An 18500-nucleotide genomic window follows, 5' to 3' on the forward strand; every position below is an offset into this window, starting at 1 on the left:
AAAGAATCCGATTTTGGTCACATTGAGGGCACGGGAACTCACATGGGGGATCCATTTTAAGCCTATAATAAAGTAATCTCGTGTGTAGAAGGTTGCTTGGATGCTTACCTTGATGCCAACCCAAGAATACAAGTGTTGAAGTATGAACCGCCCACGATTTTGAGAGCATTGAAAAGGTGCCATTCATTAAGTAAAAACACACCATGGTCTCCCCTTCATTAAGGGTATTTTAGAGATTTCACATGATGTCTTAACATACCATGACCGCCCCTCTCACTAAGGGAAATGGTCATTTTATCCTCACTTGTAATAGACTATAAGTAGACACTTGTTAGGTTTATTTCAATAGTTTTTGTTGAATATTTAAATCTAAAAGAAGCATTGTATAACAAATCCTCTCTAGTAAGAGTAGACCAAAACCAAAACTAGGCAAGACAAGTGTGGTACTCACTTGTGTTGAAATCTTGGCTTAGAAACGTAGGTTTTTTAGGTGAGTGAATTCCCTCTTGGGTCATGTAAGAGTTTAGTGTTAGTTATAACGGTATTTAAGGGTCTTGATGTTTGAGACACGTCTTGGCTCTTGGGTTTTGCAATCTCTTTATGGTAAACTAATTATCCTTTATCTTATTACATTTTGTGTGTTTTTGTATCTTGTTTCTTATTCTCGGTTTGTGTTGTTGTGGCCGTATCTTGTTTCCATCTTGCTCTCAATTTTATCTTGTGTTCTTGGCTATTTTAGGGTCTTGTATCTACCCCCTTATCTTTTGGTATTAGAGAAAGGATTGATTTCATTCCTGCTAGATCAATCTTGGGATTTTTTAACTCGAAAAACATAAAAAAGGCGTTGAAAAACCAAAAATCTCAAAATAAAGAAATCTATCCTATTTTTGGTCTTTGGCCAAAATTTGTATCGTAGATTTAGGAGATTTTTATGTGTTTTGATTGTTTATAGTGTTATCACCTTCTTTACTAACACTAATAGAGTCTAGATCTAAATTATGAGCTATTTTTGAGTTGTTCTTGAACTTCGAAGGTTGTTGTTATTGTGGATTCAAGTTTGTACATGTTGTTGTTGTGGATTGAGCATGTATTGATATTGTTGTGGAGTTCAAAATGAGCTAAAGAAAACAAAAATATTCAATTTAGAGCTCCTTTAGATTGGATTCATTTTTTAGTGTTCTTGTTGTTCTTCATGTATAGTTGAGCAAGAACACTCAAAGGGGTAGTTTGATCTTAAAAAGTGGAAAAATAAGGTGTGGTCTTTGTTACTCTTGAAACCTATCCTAAGAAAATACCAAAGAAGTAAGGAGACAAAAGAGTTTCAAAAGTTGTCTTACCAAAAAAAAGAAAGAACACCTACCAAGACAAAGCAATAAGGGAAAGAGCCAAAAGTCTTTCAAAAAAGTGTTTAGCCAAAAAGGTGCAAGGAAAGTCAAACCTTTTTGAAATTGAAAAAGGCTCCAAACTTTTTTTCTTCTCTCCCAAAGCTGATTTTCACAATTCTAAATTGAAAATTGTTCAATACAAATTGAAGACAAGAAATTTTTTTCAAATTTCAACAATTCCAATGCCCAATCCAATGTTGCCACATGGCCAGTAATTTTAAATTTTAATAATTCACTGTGGTTTCTTGGCTCAAGTTTGAGCAAGATTTCTTTGAGTCTTTCAAACAAAAAACCCATTTCGAAGAAGAGTAGAACTCATCCCTCAACTTCTCACATATTATAAGCCAACTTTTAACACTTGTGAAGCCAAGTGTACAGTAACCAAAAGTATGAGAGTGTGGAGAGGATACCTTTTGAGCTAACATATTTGTTTGTTTTTTTATTGTCTTTCTTAGGTACCATGGATAATAATGCTTCCCACACTATCTTGGCCTCTCTTAAAGATATCAACCAGAGATATAAAAGGTTACTTACCAACATAACATCAATCAAAGAGGATATGTCATCATTGAAGGGAGATATGTCCACTATAAGTGGAAGGTTGGGTCACATCAGAGGTCGAAGAAACTCCTAAACTATACCAAAGATGATCCCTCTATTCTAAGATCCACTTAACCAAGTGCCCCAAGCTACACCAAAACCGTGTGATCTACAAGGTAACGATGTCATTCCTTATACTCCTATGAACTTAGCATGTTGTGATGTGGCTAGTAGTATCCGAGAAGGTGTACTTGCGGGTTTACCTAGGGGAGAATAGAATGAGTCTTCCCTTTGTGATACTCTTAGTATTGCTAGGCTGTATAAAGACCGAACTCTTATTGTAAGTATGCAAGCACTAGTTGATCCTATCGATGACAAAATTGATTTTTCTCGTAAGAATGATTTGTGTCCACCTAGTGTTATTACTTATAACTTGAACAAGGCCCTATTGCTGAGTGATAAGAGTATTCATACACTAGTTGACCTTTATGTAAACCAAGGTGATTCTACGTTGGTATGTGAGTTGCCAACAACTAGTGAGGGTGTGTATAATGATAAACTTACTCATGAATGTAATTCACTACATGAGTATGTGTATGGTGTGCTTAATGAGTCTCAAGTTAGTGATGATATTGATAGAGTTGATTATGATATTGGAGATAATTCTTTAATCATGTTGTGTGATAAAGGCCTTATTGTTAGTTTTGCTCATAGAAATCATGTAATTGAAGATGTTGGTCAAAGAGATAGGAGTGAACCCGTGATCTTGCCTTTTGGTAAAGGAGACCCTATAGGTTTTATTGCTCGTAAGGATGATTATGTGTTTGAAACTTCTTTGGAACTTGATGGTTGTCCTTTAGAGAATGAACTTGTGCGTTCTAAATCTTCCCCGATGGTAGATCCTACTCTCCTTAGGTATAACATCTTGTTCGAAGATGGTATAATCACTCTTAATAAACCTAGTGGTGAGAATGATGTTGAAGGTATAGCTTTCTTAAAGGCTATAGCCTATATGCCAGCCCACTATAGTGTTATAACATTCCTCCTAAAGATGAAAATCTCTTCTTGGAAGATGAGAGTACTCTTAAGGGTAAGGAATATGTAGTCTTGGAGATTATTTTGTCTTCTACCTTGTATGACCTTATTGTTGGGAGTACTTATGGTGATGATTTGAAAACTAGTAGTGAGTACATACATGAGGACACCTTAGTAGAAGTTGACTCAAGCGATACCTTTCTCTACTCTTTATTTTCTTTTAATGATATGTATGCTATTATAGAGAGTATATCTTGTAGTTTAGGTAAGGCCTACAGGTCAAGAGAGTATTGTCTAGACCCGTGTCTATGGCTACTCATTCTATTTGATCCTGATGCCAAATATGGAAATGGTGATGTTGGCACACCCAACTTGTTGCTTGGTCTACATGACTAGTAAAGTGTCATTCTTAAAAACTCAAGAGCAAAAGTATCATTCTCTTTTAGGGTATTATTCATATACTTGCATCTACATGGACCACAACTTATGAATGCTAAATTGAATCCTTGTTTGTAGAAGAGTCCAAGGATGTTCACAACTTCTTGTCACCTTCATAAGGTTGGACAAGTTGAAGTATCTTGTGTGACTCTTGGGAGCATTCTTAAAATCATTCGTAGAGGGAAACAAAGTTTTTAGGAAAACTACTTATCTTGGAATGGTTTATTGCATAGTAGGTTCTAAATTTTCCCTAATTGTATGACTCCATTGATGAAGTTCCTTCCCTCGGGAAGTTCTATGAAAAGAAGAAGCCATATGTGCTTAAGTGTCCTAATTCCATCCTTGCGTGCTTTATGTGCTATATCTTTTGGGCCAAATTGTGTTCTTGTAGATGATAGCACCTTGAATAATACCTTTGTACTTGATTCTTTCCTATACTACCTCTTTGCATATGATGACATCCATGATAGTTATAGAATGAACTTATCTGGAGGTAGGATATTTGTTGCTTCATCTACTTGTTTGAGTGACTGTGCTATATGTTTTGTCATGGAATTTAACCTTAATTAAGGCACCACTCTTGATGTGGTCTTTTAAAGAGGTGATGAAGCAATTATGTCTTATGGCTCCTAAGGTAAAGGTAATCTTACCTTTTGTATCTAGTGATGCCATTATGACTTTTGTAGTTTCATTATCTCTTGGTAATTATCATAGCCACTTTTCTGTGACATTTTCACTAAGCTTTTCATGTTAAAAGCAAAGGCTTCATGGTTATATTTCAAGTGTACACCATCGTGGCATGATGATGTTATTTTTTGCACTAACCTAACCCTCATGCCATAAGTACGTTATGCTTGTTTGTCCTTTATTTGATTTTACAAGGTATGGATTTGAGGTCGAATCCTTTTTAAGAAGGGGAGAATGATACGAGCCAAATGGTCTTCATAGCTTTTGAAGACATCATTCAAGGCAAACACATAAAGAATCCAATTCTGGTCATATTGAGGGCACGAGGACACACATGGGGGACCCATTTTGAGCCCACAATAGAGTAATCCCATGTGTGGAAGGTTGTTTGGATGCTTACCTTGATGCCAACCCAAAAATACAAGTGTTGAAGTATGATCCACTCATAATTTTGAGAGCATTGAAGAGGATCCATTCATTAAGTTCAAACACACCATGATCTCCCCTTCAATATGGGTATTTAAGAGATTGAACATGGTATCTTAACACACCATGTCCACCCCTCTCATTAAGGGAAATATGGCTATTTTATCTTTATTTGTAATAGACTATAAGAAGACCCTTGTTAGGTTTATTTCATTAGTTTTTGTTGAATATGGAAATGTAAAAGAAATATTGTATCACAAATCCTCTCTAGTGAGAGTAGACCGAAATCGAAACAAGGCTAGACAAGTATGGTACTTATATGTGTTGAAATCTTAGCTTAGAAATATAGGTTTATGAGGTGAGAGAATTCCTTCTTGGGACACGTAAGAGTTTGTTGTTAGTTATTACGGGATTTAGGGGTCTTTCCATTTGAGACATGTCTTGGTTCTTGGGTTTTGTAATCTCTTTATGTCAAACCAACAACCCTTTATCTTAATGCATTTTGTGTATATTTGTATCTTGTTTCTTATTCTCAATTTGTGTTATTTTTGTCGTAGCTTATTTTTGTCTTGCTTTCGGTTTTTTCTTGTGTTCTTGGCTATTTTATTGTCTCGTATCTACCCCTGTATTACTTAGTGACCGTGTGCATAATGTCATACTCTATATTTTAGAAGATGTACTAGTCATCTCAAGTTTTTTTCTTCGGTCGTGGGGGCAACACACACTAGGGACCTTCAGTAGAGGTAGCTGAACCCATATAGCCATGGTTGGTTTTAGGACGATAAAGCTACTCAACAGGTTAAGGTTTTAAATACATGTTAAACCCGATCCCCAATCCCAGCATGATATATATGTATATGTGTGATTGCATATGGTTATTTGCTTTGGTTTTGAATAATGACATTACATTTACCCCACTAACAGTCTTCGGGCATGATATCCCCATGCAATGTAGGAACTGGTCATACTACCATTTCTCTCGCTAAGTGACTTAGATTCGGGGACAACTTTGAGTCAGACTAAAGTGGTGAGCTTTCATACTCTAGAAAGCTCCATTTCACTTTTATTTTTGTTATTACTTTGGTTAAGTTTTGGCTAAGGTCGAGGGCATGCCCCGACTGGATGTTACTTGATTCTAGTTAGAGGATTTGTCAAACAAATATGGGCATGGGCGGTGTTGGTATTGGTTTCAGCCTTGGTATTAGTTTTGGCATTGGGGTGGACACCGGTTGGATACTTGATTAAGGTTATTGGATTATGGTTTTAAACTATGTATATTATCCTTAAAATTATTAAATTTCTTATCTTATTATATGTTTGAAATTTATCCGACATAGGGTGTAGGGCAGTTATGATTGGGTAATGAAGGTGGTCTCCGATCCTAGTTGGACTTGAGATGCCCGACACGACTATGCCATGGTTTGAGTCATGTCAAATTGGTATCAGAGCCCTAAGTTTATTGTCAGTTAGGTGTTTGACAAATTCGTGTTGAGTAGAGTCTCTTTTAAGGGTGTGTAGCATGCCACACTCATAATGGAGAGGCTACGAGGCATTTAGGAATGTTTCTCATTTTTGTGTTCTGTTTTCAAGCTGTAGAGTCTAAGGTCCTAAAATCTTCTCTAATTCTTGTTTGTTCGCTTTTCAAATCATGCCTCCTCGATGATCTGAAGTTCAAAGAAACTCCTTCATCCCACCCGAGGGCAATGTTTATTGGATTTGTCCTACTTATGGGGTCCAGACCTGATCTAGGGGTCTAGTTCTTGATTGTTATCTTGGAGTTCCATTATTTCCCTTTAGTTCTCCTCGAGCCCCTCAGGCCTAGGAGATGAACGCTGAGTTTCGTCAGTCTATTCATATGTTAGCTATGTTGGTAGCTTCTCAGACTGAGCGCAGTTCTTCTATTACTCTATCTTCTTAGGCACAAAGGTTGGCCAGTTTATGAGGTTGAGCCCTCTTGTATTTACAGGTGTTAAAGTTGAGGAGAATCCTTAAGGCTTTATTGATAAGATAGAAAAGATCTTCTATATTATACATACTACTAATGTGGAGGGTGCAGAATTTATTATCTATCAACTAAAAGAAGTAAACTACTAATGGTGTAAGGAATAGGAGCAGTCAAGGGGTGACGATGCTGAGTCATCCCTGTGGGATGATTTCTCTAGTGCTTTTCTGAACTACTTCTTTCCTCAAAAGTCGAGAGAAACAAAGATAGAAGAGTTTGTTAACTTAAAGTAAGGCAAGATGTCAGGCAAGAAGGATGTCTTGAAGTTTCACTAGTTATCTCAGTATGCTTCGGAGTTGGTCTCTAGCAAGAGGTCTAAAATGAGAAAGTTTGTTTTTAGATTATCTTGAGACTTAATTTTGGAGAGTAAGGTTGCCTTATTGAACAAAGACATGGATATTTCCAAGTTGGTTGTGTATATACAGAAGGTTGAAGAAGAGAAAAAAAAGTATACCAAAATAGGGGATAGGCAGAGCAAGAAGTTTAGATTTTTTTAGCAGCACGGTGGCCAATAGCAGAGTGGCAGAGATGGTGGAAAGTGGTTCAAAAAGAAATGGCACTCTGGGTCTTACTCGACGGCTAGTTATCCCTACCCAAAGTTATCTGGTGAGAGGCATTTTCATAGTGGGATTAATTATAAGGCATAGGGTGTCCAATCTCAATGAGGCCTAATCAGCTCTATCATATCCTCCCTGTAGATTTTGTGGTCGATTGCATCTAGGTTACTACAATGAAGTAAAGAACAAGTGCTTCAACTATGGTCATCCAGAGCATATGGTTAAAAGTTATCCTGTTGGAAAAGTTGCCACTAGGGAAAACAAGGTTCCTGTTGCCTTCTCTTCAGCTCCGGCACTAAGGTGCCCCATCTGGCTCTGACACTGATCAAAATCAACTCTATGTTTTCACTACCTGCCAGGAGTCTAAGGCATCACTTGATGTCATTACTGGCATGTTGAAACTTTTTTCCTATAATGTGTATTGTTTACTTGATCTGGGGTCCATTCTCTCTTAAGTGACACCATTTATGGCTGTGCATTTTGGTTTTGATCCCTAATATATTTCAGATCCTTTCTTAATTTCTACCTCAGTGGGTGACTCTGTGGTGACTAGAAGAGTCTATAGAGGCTATGTAGTGTCTATGGGTAGTTGGGAAACCTTGGTGGATCTATTTAAATTAGATATAATTGATTTTGATGTCATATTAGGGATGGACTGGTTGCACTCCTGCTATGCTTCCCTAGACTGTCGAACCCGTAAGGTTGTTTTTAAGTTCCCTAAGGAACTGGTTATAAATGGGACGGTGGTTCCCTAGCTCCTAAGAGGAAGTTCATTTCGTATCTTAGAGCTAGGAGATAAATCTCCTAGGGTGTCTCCACCATCTGGTCCTGGTTAAAGATTCTAACTTGAGGATCCTTCTTTGCATTCTGTCCTAATAGTGAATGAATTTCCTGAGGTCTTTCATGATGACCTCCCTAGTGTTCCTCTCGATAGGGAGATTAAAATTGGGATTGATGTTGTTTCAGACACTCATTCGATCTCTATCCTCCATATAGAATGACTCCAACTGAGTTGAAGTATCATAAGGAGCAACTAAAAGATCTTTTAGGTAAGGGTTTCATCCGTCCTAGTATGTCTCTATTGGGAGCACTAGTTTTATTCATGCATAAGAAGGATAGTTCCCTTCGGATGTGTAGTGATTACCGATAATTGAATAAGGTAACGGTAAAGAATAAGTACCCTCTTCCAAGGATAGATGATTTCTTTGATAAACTTTAGGGTGTTAAGTTTTTTTCTAAGATTGATGTTCGATCTGGGTATCATCAGCTAAAGATTAAGGAAGTGGATATCCCAAAAACTGCCTACCGTACTCGATACAGGCATTTTGAGTTTTTAGTTATGTCTTTTGGTTTGACTAATGCCCCAGCGGCATTCATGGATTTGATGAATAAAGTCTTCCGACAGTTTCAGGAATTCTTTGTCATTATATTCATGGACGATATTTTGGTGTATGCAAAGAGTGGGGGGATCATGTCAATCATCTCCATATTGTATTATAAGCCCTTAAAGAGCAGCAGTCATATGCCATATTTTTTAAATGTGAGTTCTGGTTGAACATTAACACTTTTCTGGGTCATGTCATTTCTAGTGAGGGAATCATAGTGGATTCACAGAGAGTTATTATGGTTAAGAAGTGGCCTAGACCCACGACTCCAACTGATATTCGAAGCTTCTTGGGTTTAGCTGATTATTATAGGTGGTTTGTGAAAAGTTTTTATTCTATAGTTGCCCCATTGACTAAGTTAACTTAGAAGAAGGTAAAGTTCTTATGGTAGACGCTTGTGAGGATAGTTTTGAGAAGATGAAGGATAAGCCGACCTCGGCACTAGTCTTGACTTTGCCTGAAGGAACTGGTGGCTTTGTGGTCTATTGTGATGCATCCCGTGTAGGGCTTGGGTGCATCTTGATGCAGCATGGCAAGGTGATAGCTTATTTCTCTAGACAGTTGAAGGTGCATGAGAAGAATTATACGACCCATGACTTAGAATTATTAGTTGTGGTATTCATATTAAATATCTGGTGTCACTATTTATATGGCGTGCATGTGGATATCTTTTCTGATAATAAGAGCCTGCAATATGTGTTTACTCAGAAAGAGCTAAACCTCAGACAAAGAAGATGGCTTGATCTATTAAGGATTATGACATAAGTCTTTACTACCATCCAGGTAAAGCAAATGTGGTCGCTGATGCTCTTAGCAGGTTACCCATGGGAAGTCTATCTCATGTGGATGAAGGAACGCGAGAGTTGGTGAAAGATGTTCACCTTTTGGCTAACCTTAGGATTTATCTCTTGGACTCTTAGGATGGTGATATATTTGATACGGAACAAATGGCCATCTTATCTTTTGATGACATCTTTGGAGGCCAACATATAGAGGCTCAAGACTTGGTCACCTCAAAAATACAAGAACATGCATGGAGGACCCGTTTTGAGCATAACTTAAAGCAATATCGCGTGTGGAAGATTGCTTGGAGCATTTAAGATTAAGGACTCACGGTTTTGGACCTTAATTAAGAGCATTTTGAATATTACACATGGTGTATTTACACACCATGGCCGCACCTATCATTAAGGGCAAAGTGGTCTTTCTATCTTCTTTTGTAATACACTATAAATAGGTTATTTTAGCTCATTTCTTTACAGATTTTGAATGATGAAGAATTGAAAGACATATTTTCTCTCTTTTGAGAGTGTAATACCCTTAGTTGTAGGGCTTGAAAAATCCATCCTTAGCATAGGGCTTGGAAAAGCCAATATTGATCTTTGCTTGGAAATGGTAGATCTTGAGGTGAGTTCATTCCCTTGGTGGTCACCGTAAGAGTGTGGTTTTGATTGTTAAATTCAATAAGGTTTTATGTTGAAATACACTTGGTTCTTAATCTTGTAATAATCTTGGTCTCACTATATATCTTTATTTTCTATGCAATTTCTCTTGTGTTTATGTTGAATCCGTGACTTGTTTCATCTTGTGTCATTATTGTTGTTTTGGTGTTAAAATACACCTTGTATCTTGTAATCCTTGTGTTGTTATTGTTGTCCGAAAGTTGCTCTCAAAGGGGTCCTCGAGTTTTAGTTGATTTGTGGACTGTTTTGAGTAGTTTTTGAGCCTTCTCTTGTCTTTCCCGTATCATTTGGTATCAGAGCAAGGATTGATTTTGTTCCAACAAAATCAATATTGGGCTTGTTAGTTGAATTTTTTTTTTAAAAAAAAAGTGTTGAAAAAACAAAAATCTCAAAAAAAAGAAATTTGTCCCCTTTTTGTGTTTGAGCTGAAATTTGAGACTTAGATTTTGGAGATTTTAGTATGTTTTGTTGTTTCTAGTGTTAGGTTCTTGTTCCTAACACTAAGTGAGCCTAGATCTTGGATTTGAGCTTAATCCGGATGGTTTTGAGTTGTTCACCATTGTTGAGTTTAAGGTTAAAGAAACTAGTAAGGTGAAGCTCGAAATTGGAAGGCTTGTTGTTGAAATTGTGGCTTGAAAAATGAATGGTTGTGTTATGGAGTTTAACGTGAGCAAAAGGAATCCAAAATCATTCAATTTGGAGTTCATTTGGTTTAGTTTCAATCTTTTGAGTGTTCTTGTTGTTCTTCATGTTTATCATTTATTGTTGAACAAAAACATTCAATAGGTGTGATTTGATCTTAAAGAGTGGAGAAAAGAGTGTAGTCTTTTGTTAGTCTTGAAACATATCCCAGAGAACATACAAAAAATGAAAGGGGACAATAGGACTTTCAAAAAGACTCCTTACCAAAAGAGAGTAAGGGCACATACCAAGACAAACAAAAGAGGAAAGGAGACAAAGGCTTTCAAAAAGGTGTCTTGCCAAAAAGGTGCAAGGAAAGTCAAAGTCTTTTGAATTTTGAAAAAAGGCTCTAAGTCTTGTGCTTTCCCTACTTTAGCTGATTTTTCGCTCTCCCAAATTAAAAATTTGACCAATCCAAATTGCAAACTGTCATGTCACCAAATTGCCACATCACCAAACTGCTACGTCATCTAAGTGCCACATCATCAATGTTCCAAAAAAACCTTGAAGCTCAAATTTCAGATTTTAAAGTTTCTTTTCTTTGTTTCGTTAGTTTCATTTCTTGATTCTAGTACTAATTAGAAACTAGTAATCACCTACTAGATTGTGAATTAGTTTTTGAATTCGTTTTTGTCGTGTTTTCATTATTTGTGTGCTTTTCTCATTTTTAATTCGTCGTAACTTTTTGTTTCAAGTTCGTAAGTAGAATTTTTTGTCTTGTGTCTTGAGTCAATCAAATAAGAATCTATTCCGGCCACTAAGTAGAATTGACATCCTATTGACTATCGAAATACAAGCAACTTTCAATAGCGCTGCTCCAAATTGTGGGGATCACATAAGTGAGTGAATACGAGTGTTGGTGAGGAGCTTTACTACTAATCTTGTTTGTTCATTTTGTAGGTTTAAAGGGTGATATAAGGGGAACATGACTTCGATAGCCAGGGATTATTATGACTACAATATGGGAGACTATAATTGTAGTGAGGGATTTTATGGCTACGAAGTTGAGGGAGATTGCGGAAGCTATGAAAATAGCCATGATCAAAATATAGGCAGATTTGAAAGTTGCTATTTTGAGGGAGAAAATGAGGTGAATGAAGTGCCTAGTGCTTATGGTGACTTTGGAGATGATATAGGACCTTGTGATGGATCTTATGATAAAGTTGGGACATGTGAGGAGTCTTGCACTCCCCACTCCGAACCTAGATTTAGTGTTTCGTATAACCCTTTCATTCGCAAACCTTATGAGAGTTATGATGAAAGTACACGTGAGGAGTGTGAAGATTCATATTATCCACTTTGTAGTACTTCTTATCAAGGTCAATATAGTGTGAATGGTTATATTAGCTATAGTGTAGGCTGTCCAATGAGAAGAAGAGGGTATGCATCTCTAAAACCGAGGGGTACTCATGTGTTTACAATGTTAATCCAAGAAGGAGTGTACACTCCCGAAAGGTGACCATTTATGGGATACCGGGCTGCCTCGTTGTGTTAAATAATAGGTACTATAGAAACTACATTGTTCCATCCATGGTTGATTACTTGGGGTTATTTTACGAGCCTTTACTTGTTCCATACTTCTTTGACAGGTTTAAGGTTATCGAGAGGGTAAAAGATATCTTCTTCCAATTTAATTACCATGAGGAGGTATGGTGTGATATTTTTCCCATAACCTATGGTTATGTGAGCTTGGGCACCGATTGGTTTGCACAACATAAAGTTCCAAATATGCAAAATTGGCCTAATATTATAAGAGACCGATGGAGAAGTTGGCTCAAGACGTACATTCTGCCCGGGCCACAAAAAGAAGTTCCTACCTACTCCAATTCGAATTATTATGAGAGACAAAAGATTGAGAGGAGTAAGGGAGTGAAAGGTGGTAATCTGAGAGCGGAAAAAGGAGAGGTTGTGTTTAGCGAAGTGAAGGGATTACCACCAAACCATGCTAACTTTGGATGTCCTTCTATTTCTATGGACATTTATGTAGGTACAAACATGGCAAGCAAAGGCGGCCAATGTAAAAAAGAAGCTGTTGCCCAAGCTTATGGAGGACCTTCACCTCACAGAAAGAAAGAGTCTACTCAAGATCTTCAAGGTAAAATAGCTAACTCTTACACTTTAATGCATATGAATGATAATTGAATGGCTAGTAATCCATTGAGTGTGAGTAGTAGCTTACTTATTTATGAGTCTAATGATTCCTTACCTCTTGTTGATGATGTACATATTGTGAGTGTGGATACACTAGTTGATTCTATTGATGACAAAATAGACTCCTCTTGTGAGATTAATTTATGTCCACCTAGTGTTGAAGCCTATATGTTGAATGGAAGTACATCGTCTTGTGTAATAGGTGTTGATCAACTTGTTTGTGAAAACTGTCCACCACTTGAGTATGTATGTGTGTGCTTAATAGGACTCAACTGAGTGAAGTATTTAAAAATGTTGGTCAACAAAGTGAGAATGAACCCGGGAGCTCTTCTTGGGGTAATATTATGTTTGAAACATCCTTGAAACTTGATATTGATCATTTAGAGAGTGAGGAACTTGCTTGTTCCAAATATGTCTGTGAGCTAGATCACACTCTTTTTAGGTATAATGTCTTGTTTGAAGATGATTTAAACACTTCTAATGAACCTAGTGGTAAAAATGATAGTATAGCTTGCCTTGGAAGCTATAGCCTATATGCTAACCCACTATGGTGTGACAATATTCCTCCTAAAGAGGGAAATCTCTTCTTGGAAGATGAGAGTACTCTTAAGGGTAAGGAATGTGTAGTTGTGGAAGCTACTTCTTCTTCTACTTTGTGTGATTTCATTATTTAGAGTACTTATGGTGATTATTGGGAAACTAGTAGTGAGTACACACATGAGAGCACCTTAGTAGAAGTCGATTTGAGTGATACCTTTCTCTCTCTCTATTTGCTTTGGATGATATATATGTTATTATAGAGAGTATGTCATTTAGTTTGGGTGTAGACCACGGGAAAGAGAAGTGTTGTCGAGACCCGTATCTATGGCCACTTTTTCCATTTGACCCCGGTGCCAAATTAAGAAATGGTGATGTTGGTGCACAAAACTTGTTGCTTGGTCTACATGACAAGCAAAGTGTCACTTTTGATGTATCCTATAACAAATCTTTTGTACATTTTTTATTGAGTTTTTAATATTTCTTTTAAAGAATTCTTGGTTATATTGTAAATATGTGCAACCTTGGCATATTGAGATAATTTGTTATGCTAACCCTATCCCTCATGTCATGAGGAGTTTGTATTTGTTTGTCCTCTCTTCGGTTTTGCAAGGTTTGGATTCGAGGTCGAATCCTTTTTAAGAAGGGGAAGATGATATGGGACAAATGGCCATCTTATCTTTTGATGACATCTTTGGAGGCCAACATATAGAGGCTCAAGACTTGGTCACTTCGAGAATACAAGAACATGCATGGAGGACCCGTTTTGAGCATAACTTAAAGCAATCTCACGTGTGGAAGATTGCTTGGAGCATTTAAGATAGAGGACTCACGGTTTTGGACCTTAATTAAGGGCATTTTGAATATTACACATGGTGTATTTACACACCATGGCCGCACCTATCATTAAGGGCAAAGTGGTCTTTTTGTCTTCTTTTTTAATACACTATAAATAGGTCATTTTAGCTCATTTCTTTGCAGATTTTGAATGATAAAGAATTGAAAGACATATTTTCTCTCTTTTGAGAGTGTAACACCCTTAGTTGTAGGACTTGGAAAATCCATCCTTAGCATAGGGCTTGGAAAAGCCAATATTAATCTTTGCTTGAAAACGGTAGATCTTGAGGTGAGTTCATTCCCTTGGTGGTCACCATAAGAGTGTGGTTTTGATTGTTACATTCATTAGGGGTTAGTGTTGAAATACACTTGGTTCTTAATCTTGTAATAATCTTGGTCTCACTATCTATCTTTATTTTCTATGCAATTTCCCTTATGTTTGTGTTGAATCTGTGACTTATTTCATCTTGTGTCATTGTTATTGTTTTGGTGTTAAGATACACCTTGTATCTTGTAATCCTTGTGTTGTTATTGTTGGCCGAAAGTTGCTCTCAAAGGGGTCCTCGGGTTTTAGTTGATTTGTGGACTGTTTTGAGTAGTTTTTAAGCCTTCTCTTGTCTTTCTCGTAGCAATATTCATTTAGGAGGTAGCGAAGTCATCCCTGGCTGCTGAGGTAAAGGAGAAACAAGTGTTGGATCCTATTTTAATGAGGATCAAGTGTGATGTAGGTGGGAAGAGGGTGGTGGCTTTTGAGATTAGTGGTGATGGTACCTTGCAGTACCAAAGGAAGTTATGTGTTCCTGACATAGATGGATTACACAAGAGAATTTTGGCAGAGGAACGCTATGCTATTCATCTTGGTTCGATGAAAATGTATCGTGACCTTAAAGAAATTTATTAGTGGAACAATATGAAGAGGGATGTAGCTAGTTTTGTGGCCAAGTGCATGGTGTGCCCAAAAGTAAAAGTTGAGCACCTGAGGCCCAGAGGGTTGTATCAAGAAATTGAGTTGCCTGATTGGAAATAGGAGGTGATCAATATAGATTTCATTACTAGTCATCCTCGATCTCAAAATCAATTTGACTCAATTTAGGTCATTATGGATAGGATAACAAAGTCTGCTCACTTTTTGCCAGTAAGGGCAAATTTCTCGGTTGAGGACTATGCAAGGTTGTATCTTCATGAGACTGTGAAGCAGTATGGAGTACCTATTTCTATCATCTTTGATCGTGGTACGTAGTTTTCATCTTACTTTTGGTGATCGTTTCAGAAAGGTTTGGGGACTAAGATGAGTCTTAGTACTACTTTTCACCCGCAATCGGATGGGCAAGCAGAAAGGACTATTCAGCATTGGAGGATATGATTCGTGCTTGCATGATTGACTATAGTGGTATTTGGGTTGAGCATTTGGCTCTTATAAAGTTTGCATACAATAATAGCAACTACTCTAACATTGGGATGGCTTCATTTGAGGTTGTATGGTATGAGGTGTAGGTCTCTCATTGGGTGGTTCGAGGTTGGTGAGGCAGAGATGTTTGGCTTGGATTTGGTTTATCAAGCTATAGAGAAAGTAAAGGTAATTCGGGATAGGCTTCAAGTCACCAAAAGTCCTATATGGATGTATGACGTAGGAAGTTAGAGTTTGAGGTTAGGGATAGAGTGTTCTTGAAGGTGTTTTCCATGAAGGGAGTGATGTGATTTGGGAAGAAGGGAAAGCTTAGTCCTCGATATGTTGGTCCGTACTTGGTTTGGAGAAAGATTGGTAATGTTGCATACAAGTTAGAGTTACCTTTTAGTTTGAGCTCCATTCACCTGGTTTTCCATGTCTCTATGTTAAGGAAGTGTATGGGTGATTCGTCGCTAGTAGTTTCTATCAAAGATATTGGTATTTTGGATTCTCTGTCTTATAAGGAGATCCGGGTTGAGATCTTGGATCGTCAAGTTCGTCGATTGTGGACCAAGGATATAGCTTCGATAAAGGTTCTATGGAGAAACCACAAGGTGAAAGAAGCTATATAGGAAGCGGAAGAGGACATGAAGTCCAAGTATCCATTTCTATTCTCCGTTTCGGAAAATCATGCTTAAGGTATGTGTTTCTCTTAGCATCTTTGTTTTCTGACTTTGTTAAAGGAAATTTTTATTTCCTTGTTATCTCTGTTTTCTATCTTAAAGGTAAGAGTAGAGACATTTAGGGGTCTAATCATACTAATCACTTCCTTGGCCCATCATTCGAGGATGAATGATCCAATTAGGGGAAAACAGAAACACCCTGTGTTTTGGCCCTTGAAAATTTCCTACATTTTGGAATCACTATCCTTGTAACGACACACTATACAAGTCGTATGATATGGGTACGAGTTAGGGAACCCTAGTTGTTAGGAGGCTAGTGAAGGGGGGTTAGGTTTCTGTTGAGGTTACGATTTGGTGGGTACGGGTCATTAGGGGTGGTGACAATTCATTTGGGTCGGTCCTATAATCGAATCAGTAACATAGTAACTTGACTTGGCTCTAAGTAGGAGTGGCTCACTAAGAGCCACGAGGATAGGGTACAAGTGGTAAGGTTAAGTCGTATGTTGTCCATGTCATTCCCTTTGGATTTTGTCATGGGTACAATTGGACCATACCACTCGTATAGTATGGTCACGAGCTAGGGAAAAGAAATTGTATGGTAGACAATGTGGGGCGTCCAACCATCTGTGCTGGTGACGGTTAAATGGTACCGGTCGTATGTTATAGTGACGAGTTGGAGGGCCAACTCGTACCTACCTGTGATAATTTTTCAGTTTTAATTTGGGGCATTCTAGACATTTATCCTTTGTAACTCCCTTTGATACCATGACATAAAACACATTTTGGGGCTTCATTAACCTATTATTCTCAATCAAATACTCTTAAAATCTCTCTCAAACAAAAGGATAGGGTTTCTTCAACATATCAATTAATGTTTTCAAGGATGGTTTCTCTCCATCTTCCTTGGTATATAAGGCATGTTACTCCTCCCTCATTGTTATTGTACAAAGAGCATGTGTTTTAATGTATGATTTTTCATGATATTATTATGTTTTGAAATAATGGTTGGGAGTTTTGGATGTTCATGGTTGAATAATGTTTCTAATGGTTTAATGATGTTTCTCATGCTTTTAATATGATTTTGATATTGTGGAATGCATGGTAATGGTAAATGGCTTTAGGGGTACTTTGGAATCCCCCAAATTACTTAGTTGTGGTTTTGAAACATATGTTCCCTCAACTTGTTTGTTAAAATGCCAATGAGAATGATTTTTTCACATAGTTCTATCATGGCTTTATCATACCCAGATGGTTTTATGAATGGTGGATTTGTTTGGTTCTTTTCATCCTCAGAGACATAATTGTCCCACCAGTGTTTGAGCATACCAGTAAAACCTGAGACAACCCGGAGGAACTAAAGGAATCCTTCCTCAACAATTTCTTAACAGACTTCCCGACTTCCTGATTAAAGAAGGTTGCTCCACACTACCAGAGCATGTTCAAATGTGCAAGTTTTTCATCAAGAAGCGAGTATCCTATATTATATCCTGGAACTTCTCCAAGGAAGAGCAACACCGGATTAAATACTTATCAAAGGAAATAAAAATTAAGGGTTGGACTCCCAAGCTAACCACTTCTAAAACTCCTGACAAAGGAAAATCTGCCACAGCTTCTCCTAGTTCTTCCACTACCAAGAAGGCACTAAAGGAGAAATTAAAACAAGCATTAGCCAAACTAGATGGTCCAGACACCATGGATAATACAGAAGAATTACTACAACTCATTGCAGAAGCCTCGTCTACTGGAAGCAGCGACGAAAACGGCGATATGCTAGATCCTAAGGGAATAGCTATGGCCTACCTAGATCCCTATTATGAATAGGAGAATAACCCTTCAGAGAGATAGAGGTTCAAAGAACCGGAATTATCTCTTCGAAAGGGCAACTTACTATTCCTAACAGGAATCCAGGACCACAGCTGTTTCTTCAAGAAAGCATCTGGCCAGCTTTTCAAAAAAGCAAACCACAGCTTTTCCAAAAGCAAGTCAATCACTTTTGCTTTAAAAAAGCAAAACACTTAACTTTGTCGGTAGAATCATAGCCGTCCATCTGTACTTTAATATATTCCTTCTTGCCTATATAAGGCATTGTAAACCCTTTAGAGAAGGCATTCAGAAATTTCCCAACTCTAGAAATTCTCTCTGCCCAATCTCTTGTAATCAACCTTGTAATGTTTTTCTAAATAAACTTGTAAGTTTTATCTCTATTACTTTTAATTTCTCTATTTAAATTCCGCTATAATTAACTGTTTTCCTACGATCCGTTTTCTGGTATCAGAGCCATGTTGGCAGATTATATGTTCAGCATG

The sequence above is a fragment of the Capsicum annuum genome, chromosome 5 (genome assembly GCF_002878395.1).
Source record: "Capsicum annuum cultivar UCD-10X-F1 chromosome 5, UCD10Xv1.1, whole genome shotgun sequence".
Taxonomy (NCBI): Eukaryota; Viridiplantae; Streptophyta; class Magnoliopsida; order Solanales; family Solanaceae; genus Capsicum; species Capsicum annuum.